Below are 15,197 nucleotides of genomic sequence, written 5' to 3'. Positions count from 1 at the left end.
GGTGGGGTGGAGCCCTGAATCACCGGCCAGGCCACCTCTCCTGGTGAGGTTATCAGGAGCCGCTGGAATCTGTGACCTCATCCTCCTAGGAGCAGGTACTTGTGGTGCCCGCTCTTAGTCATAACTCCCAGGATACTGGCCCGTAGGTCTTTCTCCTCGTAGCAAGCAGGGACCCGAGGTTTTGCAGAAATGACAGGGCTCCACAGCTGCTTGGTAAAGTTCACGTGACCAATTTCATTACCACCTTGGCTCCTGGGCTTGTAATGACTTAATCTTTCTGGAGAAATTAGAATTTGTGGGTGTACTTCCTGTGCCTTCTGACTTCAGTCTGCCTTGATAAAGAAACGCTCTCGCGTGCCTTGCAGATGGCTGTTTCAGAGCTTGTCATTAGAGTCTTTGATTTGGAAACTTTCATGTAAATTGTGCTGATTTTTCTTTGGACTTTAGAATCTAGTTAGAATTTCTCACCCTTTTTTTTTTTTTTTTTTCTTTTCTTCCTCCTTTCTGCTAATCCTCTCACCTGAACCTCGGGAGTGCTTAGAAACTTCGGGAATTAAATACCTGGGGGGTGGTTCAACCAAGGAAACCCAACTTCACTTACCAGGTGTGAGGTTGCGCTCCCGGTTTCAACAGAGATTTGATGTCAAGGTTGTGACTTTAATCTTGAGCATTTATTTCTCTTTTATCCTGTGAAGTGAAGGAAAGAGTCTTCCTTGAGCCCCCTGGGCGGGGGGCGGGGGGAAGTAAAGATGATCTGGGGAGGGCAGGAGGAGAAGCAGGATTGTCTGGGTTCGGATTCTGACTCATGTCTTACTTGCCCTATGACCTTGGGCAGGTTGCTCTACCTTTCTGTGCCCCAGTGCTCTCACCTCTAAAAAGGGGATAAAATTGTATTTCCCGCCTCCCAGGGTTGACAGAGAATGCTGTGAGTTAGCATGTCTGAAGCGTTTTCAGTGGCTGGCCTCTAACAAAAGCTTTGAAGTGCTGAGTTTTTATTATTAGATGTTTCTGCTTTACTTATTTTTTTAAAGATTTTATTTCTTTGAGAGAGAAAGAGTGTGTGTGAGAGAGCTCAAGGTGGGGGTTGGGAGAGGGGAGAAGCAGGTTCCCTGCTGAGCAAGAAGCCCAACCTGGGGCTCCATCCCAGGACCCTAGGATCCTGACCAGAGCTGAAGGCAGACGCTTAACCGACTGAGCCAGCCATGTGCCCCAGGAATCATCTAGTTTCTTAGTTTATATGTGAATCGGCTGGTTCTGTAAGGTTATTTGAATGGGCCAGAGTTACACAGCTGGTAGTGTCAGAAAGTAATATTATACCCTAATAATCCTTGCACCCATGTATTGATGGAGTTCAGCTCTTGAACTCATTTTTTAATCTCCTTTTAAAAGGAGATCTCATTTTTTAATCCCCATACTAACCATCGAGGTAGGTGGTATGGCAGTCCCATTTTCAGATAGCGAAACGGAAGCCTCTAGAGGTTACTGACCAGCCCAGGATCACAGAGCTAGAGGCACACCTCTCTGCCTGGCCAGCTTTTAACCCTACCAGTACTCATTCCGGTTTCTGGGAATATCTGCATTCCAGATTCTTCACTTTGGCCTAAAAAGGAGACTCAAGGTCCACCCACTGCAGCCTTCAAAAGCCTTGACTAGCTTGAGCCCTTGGGGTAAATGAAACTTCAAGATCCCCTCCCCCTTGGAAGCCCAGAATGAAAGGGGGTGTTGCCCTTGCCCTTGAGCTCCCTTTTAAATCTGAACCGTCAAGTGCGGCAAACCGACAAGTTTGCAAGCCACCATTTCAGAGCTGCTTAGGCTAATGATTATATTTTCCTTTTCTAAACTTCTACTTAAAGTTTCTTCTTAATCACTTGGTGGGGGGGGCGGGGAGAGGTTTTAAACCTGTTAACTGTGTGAACGGGCCCACAGCTTCCTTGATCTTCCTCTGAATCAGGATCCAACGGAAAGTATTTTGTTTTTAAAAAACCTTAACAGTAATTGTGCCTAGGGATCATTTTTTTGAGGTGGGGAGCAGTCTTCATCCTCCAGTGGTTGACAAGGATTTATTTACAGATGGAAGGAGGCATCTGGGATGGGTAAGGAGTTGGGGGTTGGGGTATACGTGAAATCACGAGTTGGGTATTGTTGGTGCTGTGTTTTGGACCTGTGGGGCTCATCGCACTGTTTCCTCGACTCTTGGACATGTTCTAAATTCCCTACTATAAAGCTTACATTCTACAAGGAAAACCTGAAGAATCTGTGATAGAAAATTTAAACATCTCAGAGTTCTCTCCCCTTCTCAGGTGGCTGCTGTTCGCGATTGGGTGTGTACCCTAACCCAGATATTTTTCTAAACGCTTACAGAACATGTGTGTCCCTATTTTTTTTTTCCCCCTTTTAGAGTTTTTCCATAAATGGAAAAACGAATTGTCCTGCAAAAGGTAATCCTCTCCTGCTCATCCTTTTTAAATATGTCCTGGAAAATTTTACCCATCTGTGGCTGAACTCTACGCCCCTCCCCGCCCCACGCCCTTCTCTTTAACCTGAGGAAGGTATTTTTAGCAACCTAGAAGCCGATCATGTTCCCTCAGTTCCCTCAGTACGGTGCTTGAGGGCCTACTGTGTGATCTGTTCGTCACAAGGATTCTCTTGTCCTGTGGGGTTTTTGGTAAGCTGTCCAGGAGCATCAGAAAATGCTGAGACGCCAGGTTTTCAGACAATAGGCACATTCAGAATCCAGGTGGGGTAAGACCTGTGTGGGCTGGAGCTGCTGGCAGAGCTTCTTGGGGGTGCGGGGGGAGTCCAGTGGAGCTGGGCCTGGGGTGTTGGGTGGCATGTGAGCAGGAGGGTGGAGAGGAGCCTGTTGGCTGAGAGAGTGGTACCCTTAGCCAAGGTCAGTGGGGAGGGATCCTCCCATGCAGATTCGGTGAGGGGGGGGGCTACAAACATGACAGAGGGGATATTTGGTGTCTCAGAGAGCTGAGATGAAACTCCTCTCCCAGCTCTTGGAGTGGCACTGTAAGGGTGGGGGGCTGTGAGGAAACAGCCCCTTGGCAAATCGGGCCTGGCCTTTCCGGCTGATGGGGCCTAACAGGACCATAGAAGGACAGTAATGCGGCTGCCGTTGGCTGGCTGGCTGGGTGGGGCCGTGCTGGCAAAGACCAGGTGAGCTCGGAGAACAGGAGCAGCAGGTTCTCCTCTCTTTGCCTGCCCTGGGGCTGGTTGACCGAGTCATTCCTGGACTCTGCTGGAGCAGTGTGGAGTGGGCCACAGAGAACCAGGAAAGAACTATACCATCCACATGGCCCTGGGAGAGAGGCCAGCGTGGTCTGGCCTGGAGTATCAGGTCCGGGGCGTTCACCCAGCCTCCCCCCACTTGAATGCTTATCCAAAGTCCACTCCCTTCTCCACCGCCTTGCTTCTTCCAGGGGCTCATCTCAGCAGACAGCACCTCCCATCCTGTCTGTCCGTTTGTGCATTATTCATTCATTTCCTCATTCATTCATTCATTCATTCAGTAAATAATGATTAAGAGCTATTGTGTGGCAAGCACTGTTCCAGGACTGGGGATGATGCAGCAGAGAACCAGCCAGGTACAGATCACCCAGGTGGAGTTTGTAGTCTCCGATATTGGTGGGAACAGGCAGTAAACATAATAAACATGTAAAGCATTTAGGGTGTTGAGGTGGCAACAGATGTTTAAGAAAAGTGAATCTGAGTAAGTATTTGCTGGGAAGCAGTTGGGGTGGTTTGAGAAAAGCCTCACTGAAGAGGGACATTCAAGCGAAGATCCAAGAGAGGTGAAGGACTGGGCAGTGTGGGGAAGGGTGGTCTAGATCAGGCCTTGAAGTGGAGTGGAAGAGACGAAGGCCAGTGCGCCTGGATTTGAGTGACCAACGTGGAGAGGGTGATGGAAGGGCAGAGGGGAATGTCCCAGGGGAAGGCCTTGTGAGGACTTTGTTTTTAACTCCTGGCTCCTCTCCACCCCTTCAGTGCAGACCCCCCCACCGGTTCCTGTCTTCTTGCTTTGCCTCTTCCCTTCTCCATTCCAGGTAGTGCAAATACTCAGTAAGTAGTTATTTGATGAAAGGCTGTTCAGTGGGTGAGTATTACGTTGGTGGTCAGAAGCTTGTACCCTGGCCCATGACTGCTCAGTTTCAAGACCTTGGTCCAGGGTAAGGCCCAGGGATTCACATTTCTTTTTTTTTTTTTTAAGATTTTATTTATTTATTTGACAGAGAGAAATCACAAGTAGATGGAGAGGCAGGCAGAGAGAGAGAGAGAGGGAAGCAGGCTCCCTGCTGAGCAGAGAGCCCAATGCGGGACTCGATCCCAGGACCCCGAGATCATGACCCGAGCCAAAGGCAGCAGCTTAACCCACTGAGCCACCCAGGCGCCCCGGGATTCATATTTCTAATGGTGCTTCTGGTCCATCTGCAGAGTAGCCGGACTCTGTCCCTTCCACCAGCAGCACTTCCCTGAGCTTTCTGCCTCTCGCACTCATCTCTGAGGGCCAGCTCAGTTGGTGCTGCCTCCAGGAAGCCTTCTCTGACTTTCTGCCCTCAAGGCGATAGTCAGGACATTGCCCCCCAACCTCTTCTTAGGTTGGGATCCCCCAGGTTCTCTGTTCCAGCAGTCTCCATGCCCCATGAAGTGTCCCCAGCATGGCATCTGGAATGTAGTTGGCACTCAGTAAGCAGTGGTAGGATCCTTAGGGATCCTTAGATAGGATCCCTCTGGCCTTTCTTTTATTAAACAGTCATGGGACATTTAAAAAGTTTTGCATCCCCCCCCATCCCTGCCAACTTACTATTTGCTTCTTCTTCTTCTTCTTCTTTTTTTTTTTTTTAAGATTTTATTTATTTATTTGACAGATAGAAATCACAAGTAGGCAGAAAGGCAGGCAGAGAGAGAGGAGGAAGCAGGCTCCCCGCTGAGCAGAGAGCCCGATGTGGGCCTAGATCCCAGGACCCTGGGATCATGACCTGAGCCAAAGGCAGAGGCTTTAATCCACTGAGCCACCCCAGGTGCCCTGCTTCTTCTTTTTTTTAATAAAGAATTTTATTTATGTGACAGAGAGAGATCACAAGTAGGCAGAGAGGCAGGCAGAAAGAGAGGAAGGGAAGCAGGCTCCATGCTGAGCAGAGAGCCCGATGCGGGGCTCGATCCCAGGACCCTGGGATCATGACTTGAGCCGAAGGTAGAGGCTTTAACCCACTGAGCCACCCAGGCTATTTGCTTCTTAAAGATAAATCAGGTATAATAAGAAGCAGTTTAATTTAAGGTATTCAGTTTCTCCCTTTTTACATTGAAGGGAAATTGCGGTGATATCTACTACTTTCTAGAGCGTTTGGCGTCAGGCAGCCACTTTGCTCAAAACTTTGTCACTCTTCAACCTGCTGAGCCTGCCTACCCTTTGCCAGGCGCTCCAGGGAAGCCAGCGCCTCTGGTGAAAATGACCACCCCCCCCTGTGCAGAATTTCCATTCTAGAAGGTGGAGGGACAACAAACTGAGTTAAGTACTATGTTAGAGGGAAGTCTGGGGAAAAGACCTGAGTAAAGCAGGGGAGGGTGGGGAGGGATAGGGCTCTTCGGGGTGGGTGTTGCTCCCGTAGTCCCATCATGCCCACTCCGCATTCCGATTACACAGATGACAAGAGAGGGAAGCGGCTAGCAATGCAAGGGTGTGTAGAGGGTTAGTTGAGGATGTGGTTGGGAGGGTGAGGAAAGGAGAGGGACCTGGAAGTGGGGGAGGGAAGTCGGTACTGGAGTGGGGGATGTCCCCTGCTCCTCTCCCTCCTCCTCGGAAGGTGGACGCCCTCGGTGCTCTGCCATTGACATGCTGATTCGTTAATTAGCAATTGTTTACAGGTCTTGAGCTGTAATTCTGGGAACAGTTCCTCAGTTTTTATGGTGCCTCAAAACCACCTGTGTAACTAATTAAATGTGGACTGTTGGGCCCCACCCAGTCAGTGACCCCCATTTGTAAATCTGGGTGGGGTCTGGGAATCAGGCGTTTTTAAATAAGCCCACTCTGCCCGGATGGAGGTCCTGGGATTGCACTTCAAAGGAAGCTGGTTCACACCTTCCCATCCCAAACCTGGGCTACAGTTGGGCTCCTCCAGACAGCAGGGAATACGGACTTGGAGGGGCCTCCCTTCCCCTCCAATCTAGAGTCAAGAGGTCTGAGGGGAACAACAGCATTTAAAAAAAAAAAAAAAAAGTCAGGAGATTCTTGATTGGACTTGGTGGGGGTGGGGCATCCATGAATCCATGAACCCACCGGGGTGTGAACAAGGGGAGGGTGTGTACACAGCGCACTGGCAAGCCTTTTTTGGGTTCATTGGGTCCAGAGCTTTCATCAGGCTTTGAGGTACCCAGCTCCCCCTGAAAAGGCATTCAAAGGTCTGGCTGCATCTGTCAAGTTAGAGGGCAAGAGGAATTACCTTGAGCTCTTTGAACTCCCCGTGTTTTCTTGGAGAAGCAGATATGAGCAAAATATGCAAGACATGTGGATGGAATGACAAAAACTCTGGCGAAGCAAGAATTCTATTGTCTGTGGAGTGGAGAGCTTGGATGGCCAACTGAGCTTTTCCTCCCTTCCTCCTTCCTCCCTCTCACTCATGGTCCCCTCTTACCTTCAGGGAGTCACTGGGCATCTGGGGTTTCCAGACTGGTAGGCCCAGAAGGGTAGCCTGGATAATTCAGACTAGAGGGTAATTTGACAAATAACTTACTTGGTTTTGGACCGAGGAGTTAAATGAGTTGCCTGGCCAATATTTAGGTGCATGGCGGAGCCCTGCGGCTGTCCTGGAGAAGCTGGCGTGAAACTCAAGCCTCACAGAAAACAGATCCAACTTGGAGATAAGGCAGCTGCAGTTTCAGTTTTAAGGTCCGGCCAAGGAAGAAAGAATTTTAGGGACTTTCCTTACTGTGCACAGGGAGTACAGGTGCTTTTCGACTTTGGGGGTGGGGGGCCAGGGACCAGCAAATGTGTAAGGCATTTCAGAAATGTGATTCTGAATGCACTCTTTGATATTTTAGAGGACAATCGTGGGTTATTAAAAAGATTGGCTTTAAGGGGATTTATCTCCTTAAAAAAGTATTTCTGGACACATTAGGACTTTCAGACACTTAACACATTTTAAAGATTTATTTTTCTCTCATGGGGAATTTCCTTATTACGCTTGGATCTGGTTTCTCTTTATATTTTGTGCCTTCTTCTCAGGGAATCGCCCTCAGTAGAAGTGTCCATAATTGAAGACCATTATTGGGAAGCTTTCAGTTATTGGCAGGCACTTGGCTTTATATCTGTAAGCTCATTTAGTTTGTGCACTAATCCTATTAATAATTGTTTCCATTTTATAGATGAGACTGGAACTCAAAGGGGTGAGGTCCCCTTGGCTGCTTGGTGACAGGGCAAGGATTCACAATTTTCATCTGATTGCTGGGATGCATAGTTTCCCTTCCTTGAGAAGGGAAGGCTGTCTTTAGGCTGTCCAAGCTCTCAGAGGTCTAATCCTGGGAAATTCTTGTTGTTGTTTTTTTTTTATTTTATTTATTTGGCAGAGAGAAATCACAAGTAGGCAGAGAGGCAGGCAGAAAGAGAGAGGGGAGGAAGCAGGCTCCCCGCGGAGCAGAGAGCCCCATGCGGGGCTCGATCCCAGGATCCTGGGATCATGACCCTAGCCTAAGGCAGAGGCTTTAACCCACTGAGCCACCCAGGCGCCCCCAATCCTGGGAAATTCTTAAAATGATTTTTTTTAAGGGAGTCTTTTCTTTCTGTTAATGTTGGTCCTTTGCAAAATGGGATTAATAGGGGGCCCCTAGGTGACTCAGTCTGTTAAGCATCTGCCTTTGGCTCAGATCATGATCTCAGGGTCCTGGGATTGAGTCCCAATCTGGACTCCCTGCTCAGTGGGGAGTCTGCTCTTCTTCTCTCTCTGACCCTCCCCCTGTTGGTGCTTTCTCACTCTCAAATAAATAAAAATCTTTCAAAAACTGGGATTAGGGGTGCCCGGGGGCTCAGTGGCTTAAAGCCTCTGCCTTCTGCTTGGGTCATGATCCCAGGGTTCTGGGATCCAGCCCCGCATCAGGCTCTCTGCTCAGCAGGGAGCCTGCTTCCCCTCCTCTCTGCCTGCCTCTCTGCCTACTTGTGCTCTGTCAAATAAACAAATACAAATCTTTTAAAAAATGGGATTAGTAGTACTTACTTGAGAGGTTATTGGGGAGATTCAATGGGAGCAATACAGAATGTCAGGCATGCTTTGGGCATTCAGAAGTAGTAGTACTTACGCTGTTCTTGATAACTGTAAAACATAATCACTGTTTTTATTATTAACACTAATAAACCCTTACTGTGTGCCAGGCATTGCCCTAAGTATTTGTACAGTAACCTCAAATTCTCCTGATCGTTCAGTGAAGGAGTAGGTTCTCTGCCCCATTTCAGATAAGGAAATTGAGGCGCAGAGTTCACTTAGTGTGTGGTTCACTGTAACCTGTAGATCTGCTGCTTAGAAGGTCTTAAGACCATTTTGTTCTTTTCATGATCGTACCCGATGAACTGGATCATCCCTTCTACATTTTTTCTAAATGTTTATTTATTTTTTAACCTCTACACCTGCCGTGGGCCTCAAACTCGAAACGCTGAGATCAAAAGTCAGTAGGCTTCACTTGACTGAGCCAGCCAGGTGCCCCCTCATGTGGTTTTGATTTGCATTTTCCTGATAATTAGTGATTTGAGCACCTTTCATGTGTCTGTTGGTCCTTTGTAAGTCTTTAGAGACATATCTGTTCTTGTCTTCTGCCCATTTTTAAGTGGGATTATTTTTTTTTTGGGTGTTGAGTGCTAGAAGTTCTTTATATATTTTGGATATTAATCCCTTATTCGATGTATCATTTGCAGATATTGCTCCCATTCAGTGGGTTTTCTTTGCTGAGCAGAAGCTTTTTATTTTGATGTAGTCCCAGTAATTTTGCTCATTTCCCATGCCAAAGGAGACGTATTTAGAAAAATGTTTCTACAGCTGATGTAAGAGAGATGACTGCCTGTATTTTCCTCTAGGAATTTTATGGTCTTATATTTAGGTCTTTAATCTGTTTTGGGTTTATTATTATTTTTAGTTTATTTTGTGTAGGGTGTAAGAAAGGAGTCCAGTTTGATTCTTTTGCATGTAGCTGTCTAGTGTCCCTGACTCCCATTTATGGAGACTTCTTTTTCCCATTGTATATTCTTGCTTCCTTTGTTGTAGATTAATGGACCGTGAGACGGTGGGTTTAGTTCTGGGCTCTCTCTACTGTTCCATTGATCTGTGTGTCTGTTTTTGTACCGGTACCATACTTTTCTGATGACTATAGCTTTGTGTAGGATATCTCATCTGGGATTGTGATACCTTGTTTTATTCTTATTTTTCAAGATGGCTCTGACTCTTAGGGGTCCTCTGTGGTTCCAGACAGGTTTTAGGACTGTCTTGGCCACTATTATGTTTTATTCACCTTTGCCTGAAGATCAGTAGTTCCAGAGTTGGAGGGACTCCTGGGGGCCTCTTAGTCCAGTCCTTTCCCTGGCCTAGATGGTCAAGCTAAGCTTCCTCCTGCTGGCCTGAGAGTCTTGCTGGCTACCATGAGGCGTGTGCCCCAGGGAGCTCTGCCTCCTGTCCCAAGAATGTCACCTTCTGGACTTGGGCCTACTTCCATGGATGACAGCCCTGGCCAGGCTCCCTCTGCCTATTTCCTCCCCGTGGGACTGCAAGGACCCCAGAGGTAAGGATGTGGGTCTCTTCTCTATCCGACCTTGACCCCCCCAGCTCCGAACACAATATTCAGCACTTAGTAGGTACTCAGGGAGCATTTATAGATGGATGAATGACTCCACATCTGCCCTGAGGTGGGCATCAGTCCATCCATGTTTATCCTGGGCCTGCCTTTTGCTCATACTGGGGTACCACAGAAAGGACAGCACGCCAGGCCTGTGCCTTCAGGGAACTTCCGTTCTAGTGTCTAAATAGACATGAAACAGGCACCTGGGTGGCTCAGTGGATTAAAGCCTCTGCCTTCGGCTCAGGTAATGATCCCACGGTCCTCTAATGGAGCCCGGCATTGGGCTCTCTGCTCAGCAGGGAGCCTGCTTCCCTCCCCCGCCCCGCCCCCAGCCTGCCTTATGATCTCTGTCAAATAAATAAAATCCTTAAAATATAAACAAATAAGGAAATAGACATGAAACATGTAAATGAATAGGATTTCACGGAATGAAGCAGAGAAATGGGGTGGAGAGTAACTAGAGTGGGGAGGTGGGCTAATGTAGCTGAGTGGGTCAGGCAGGTTGTCATGAGGAAAAGCGTGTTCTGGGTAGTGCTGCAGGGGCCATAAAAAGAACTGCTGGAACCAAAGGAAACAGGCAGGACCAAGAGCCCAAGACAGCAAAGAGCACAGTTTACTAGGGGAGGAAGAGGCCCGCGGGCAAGGGCCTGCTGGATGCAGTGTGGTAACAGGTGAGAGACACCCTGGAGGGGAAGGCAGAGACCAGATCTTGTTTCTTGGTCAGATGACCTCTTCATTCATTCATTCATCCACACTTCAATATATATTTAAATCCTGTGTTGTTGCAAATGGCAGGACTTATTTATTTATTTTTCTCTCTCTCTCTCTCTTTTCCTCCTCTTTGATCTCTATAAACAACATGGGGCTTGAACTCAACAACCCTGAGATCAAGAGTCCCTTGCTCTTCTGACGGAGCCAGCCAGGTGCCCCAAGATACCATTCTTCTGTGATGACTGAATAAAGAGTCTCTTCTGAAAGACAGATAAATACCACTGTGTCAGCTTCCACCCAGATGAAGTGATTAAACCATTCCATTCAACTGATTTTTCCTTCTGGCTAATCATGGAACCTTTGTCCTCAGTTGGAGGAGGCTCGGTCTGTTTCTTTAGGAAATGATGTGCGAGAGACCAGAACATTAAGTTTTATTCAGTGACTGTGGCTAGCTAAGTGCAGGCTATGTGTCAGAGGGGATTTGGGGTGGATGGTTGATGAAAAGTAGTTTGTACCCACTGTATCCTGTCTCTCAGTTCAGCTAAAACCAGCCTCCCCTGGCTGCTGTACATGTGTATGGTTTCCTGCTCTAGCTCTGTGGCCGGTCGCATGTGGCTTTGCCTTAATAGGCCTGGAATAGCAGCTGGTGTTCATTGAACTTCTCTTGTGCCTGCCCCTGTGCTAAGGGCTTGACGTGTTGAATCCTCTGACCCGTGGAGGAGACAGGGACGGTGGTGCTCCCTGCTCTGCAGGTAAGGGAAGTGCGTGGGCGTGATGCAGTCGGGGTGTGAACTTAGTCACCTGACCTCTCACCTGGGCTCTTAATCACTTAATACTACACTGCCCGACGATGGCCAAGAGTTTATATCCTGGACTCCTTGCAGACAGGGAGGGTCATTGTCTTCATGACTCCTGTCCTCCTCTGGCCAGGCTTGGAAGGGAAGGGCTCCATTAGTTCTTTGAAGCCCCATCTCTGATTTACAGTTTGACAGTTGCTGCCCCTCCCAACTTCTCGGGAGAGAAGGACAAGTCTCTTTAATTAGTCCACTGAGATTAATAGACCATATACCTTTCAAGGAAAAGGAACAGTAAGTGTTAACTGAGCATCTTTAATGCACTGGACTCTGCATTCAGACTGAGAGACCGCCATGGGCCAACATTTATCGAGTACTGCAGTGTGCGCAGCGTGGAACTCCCCTCTCCCTGTGTAGATTTTTTTCTTTAAGTTGTTTTTTTTTTAAGTTGTTTTTTGGGGTTTTATTTTGGTTGTTGTTTTGTTGTTTTTTATTAGTTTTCCTTCCTCTCTCTCTCTCTCTTAAAGTTTATTTAGGTAATCTTGACACCCAGTGTGGGGCTCAAACTCAACACTCCAAGATTGGGTCCCATGCTCCTCCAACCAAGTAGTCGCCCGCCCCCCCGGGGGGGTTGTGTCTCGTATGCATCTCACCACACTCTGTGAGGGAGCGACTGCACTCACAACTGCACTGTAACGGGACAGAGGCCTTCCTGAAAACCACCACACTGCAGAATCGCCCAGGAAAACGCCACAGGGCTTGTGGGGAAATGGCTGGGAGCACGGCACTCAATAACTTCATTGTAATACGGCCAAAAAAAAAAAAGTTTGCTTGTGGGAGTAAGTCTGGTGGGGCTGCGTCTTGTGAGTTCTTGTGGAAGGAGGATAAGGTGAAGTCAGATGGAAAGCGGTAACACCAGATGGGCATGGGTGTGGCTGGGAGACCTGTGTGTGTTTTGTGCATTCCTACCCTTCAGCACAGTACACTGCTCTGCATTCGCCTAGTGTTTCTCACAGACAAAATTACACACATGAGCAAACTTGAAATTTGAGTTACGCTCAGATTGTTCCCTAATAAGTCATTCATGTTGGAACACATTTGCATTTTTGAAACAAGTAGAACTGACTATATCTCAGTGTTGCTGTGAAGTAAACCGAGTCCTGGAGGAGAAAAGTGATTGGCTCGGGATTATGCAGCTGGGAGATGACAGAGCTGGGATTTGAACTCAAGTCTGCATCAGAGCTTAACCCTCTGTGCCACAGGGCTCTCCCTGTTCTCAGGCAAGGGAAGCAGGTTAGGCTGTCAGAGTTAGCGTAGAGCAGAGATTATGGAAGCTAAGGAGAAAGAATGGTCTTTGGCAAATGGCCAGTAGTTACGAACACTCGGGAGTGGATGCTCTAAAATGTTGAATGATGAGTGGTACAATATGGACCCTTTGTAGTCAAAGTGGATGCCTGGCATTTCGTGTTCCAACAGATAGTGAGATCCTGAGCAGCAGCTGGAGGGTGGACATGGGGGAAGCCTCCAGGAGGCTTACGAGGGAGGCTGCTTCCCCGTGGATGGGGGACTTGGTCAGCTAATCAGCTGTGGGTGTGGCTGTGCCCTGAGTCCTAGCGGAACAGCGGTCCTGGTTCCATCACAGTAAACACATGGTCAGTTAGTTTGGTTAGTTCTTCCTCTAGAAACTTCCCCTACACCCACAACTTGTTTCAACTATGAAAAATTCACCACATCCATAAAGGTTGAGAACTAGCACAGTGAACACTCGAGTACTTTTATTTTACTATCGGAATGGTCCTGCTTGGGCCTTGTTGGGTTTGTTGGTCCTGTGAGCCATCTCAGAGTATGTCATAAGACCTCTCACCATCACATATTTTAGCCTGCATCTCCTAAGAGTAAGGACAGTCTCCTTTTGAACCACAACTAAAAGTCACCATTGTCCCAACAAAGAAAATGTACAGTCTCATCTAATAGCTGCTCTGTATTCAAAATAGCCCCAACTCTCCCAGGAATGTGTTTATTATAGAATCTTGCATGCAAGCCATTTAAAATGTTGGCCTCTGTGATCACAGTGTATGCAGTAGGGAATGTGAGAAGAAATGGTGGCATTCTTCTCTTCTAATCAGAGCCACTGGCCTCCTTTTGTTGTCCTGCTTTGGGAATAGGACTTGAAAAAGTGTGAGAGGATGGAAGTTTTTGTTTTTGTGTTTATAAGCACATGAGTTTCATGTAAGCTGTATCAGCCACACAAGGAATTCAAGTTTGTAATTTAAAAAGACTTAGTATATTTCTTTTCCCCTGTAATAAAGCAGGGCTGGCATTTCTAGATCTGAAGCTTCTGAAGTAAACTGAGGTGGTGGCGTCAGCATGTTGCATTCAAAAGGAATAGAGGTTATGTTTTAATAAGCCCTGAAGTAAGTTAGACCTCAAGGTCAAGACAGTGTAAGATCCGGTGTGAGCATTTTCCAAAACACTCACTCGTGATCCTTGGGTGTTTAGCATTAGCTGAGCACCCCCTTTCCACTTTTTATCTATCTTCCACAGACCTCCAAAAGGGGAGGAATTGAGCAGTGAAAATTATTAAGTGCCCAAATAGTTATTTTCGATTTCTTTTTTTTTTTTTTTTTTATGTAGTAGCAGGTAGCAAGGACAGCTCATCCATTTTTGCTGTTTTGATTAATTATGCTCTCTATGGACATGGAGGATAAAGTGCTTAGCATAATGCCTGATGGGTACAGAGTACAACCCATGCCACCGTACAGTGCGCTCACATGCGGGTTTGACTCATTCAAAGTGGAAATAGCACTATAATATTTTACATAGTAAAGTCTCATTTTGTCTGCAACTTTAAAAGACTAGGAATCCTTCACATCTACTTTTACAGAAAAACTCAGCACATTTTGAGTCATGTACCTTTTTTTAAAAAAAATGAAGTTTCTTATTTTAAAGATTGTATTTATTTATTTGACAGAGCGAGAGAGGGAACACAGGCAAGAGGAGTGGGAGAGGGAGAAGCAGGCTTTCCACTGAGCAGGGAGCCCGATGTGGGGCTCGCTCCCAGGACCCCGGGATCATGACCTGAGCTGGAGGCCAGTGCTTAGCTGACTGAGCCACCCAGGTGCCCCCAGTTATGCACCATTTTTAGCAAAACAACCTGTGCAGAAGATCCAAGTCTTACAGGCTTGTACGTCAGCTAGAGTGCTGATCTTTTTTCGTCCGCACTTTCTCATTTAATCATCACCCCAGGTCTCAGATTTAGAGATCACCATTAGACCCATCTCCCAGATGAGGAAACTGAGGAATGGGGGTGGCAAATGACCTCACTTGGACTAGTGGTCTGAGTGGTAGAGCTGAATGGTCAGCCTTGGTGTTCGCGACTTCCAGTTGCCACTTATTACCACTTGTTACCACCAGGTGGTCCCACCTCCCATGGATAGCTCTGTGACAAATGTAATGCTGGTGTGTATAAGCCTAGTATCAGGAGCTGGTTTAAAGGTTTGTAACAGGCTGTGGTGTTCAGGCTTGTTGACATTGTGCTTCCTATCTGTGAAAGCATAGTGGTCCAGAGCTGTGGGGCCAAGGCTGCCCTGTGTTCTAATTCCTGTTTCATGTCGGTAACTTACAAGCTGCGTGATGTTGAGCAAGTTACTCAACCCCTCTGTGCCTCAATGTTCCCACCTGTCAAATGGAGATAAGAATAGCGCTTGTTATAGTTATTGTGAAGGTTAAGTGTCTAATATAAGGAGCCTGGCACATAGTACATGATGTAGAAAGCATTGGTGGTAGAAATAATAGTACTAGTTGCTGTTAAACCACCACCAAAACGCTCTAGCCAGGATTGCCTTCAAAACAACCCTGTGAGGCCGTGATTTTCTA

The 15,197-nt window shown here is 47.2% G+C and overlaps 1 protein-coding gene across 1 annotated transcript in view; it reads left to right on the top strand.

Moving 5' to 3' along the window:
- CDH1 (cadherin 1) overlaps positions 1–15,197 on the top strand; it is an 85,415-nt gene that overhangs the window by 13,714 nt on the left and 56,504 nt on the right. The gene's annotated exons all lie outside the window — the stretch shown is intronic.

Source organism: Neovison vison, chromosome 7, assembly GCF_020171115.1.
Source record: "Neovison vison isolate M4711 chromosome 7, ASM_NN_V1, whole genome shotgun sequence".
NCBI classification, from domain to species: domain Eukaryota; kingdom Metazoa; phylum Chordata; class Mammalia; order Carnivora; family Mustelidae; genus Neogale; species Neogale vison.
The sequence above is the reverse complement of the archived record's forward strand: the minus strand, read 5'-3'. Positions and strand labels throughout refer to the sequence as shown.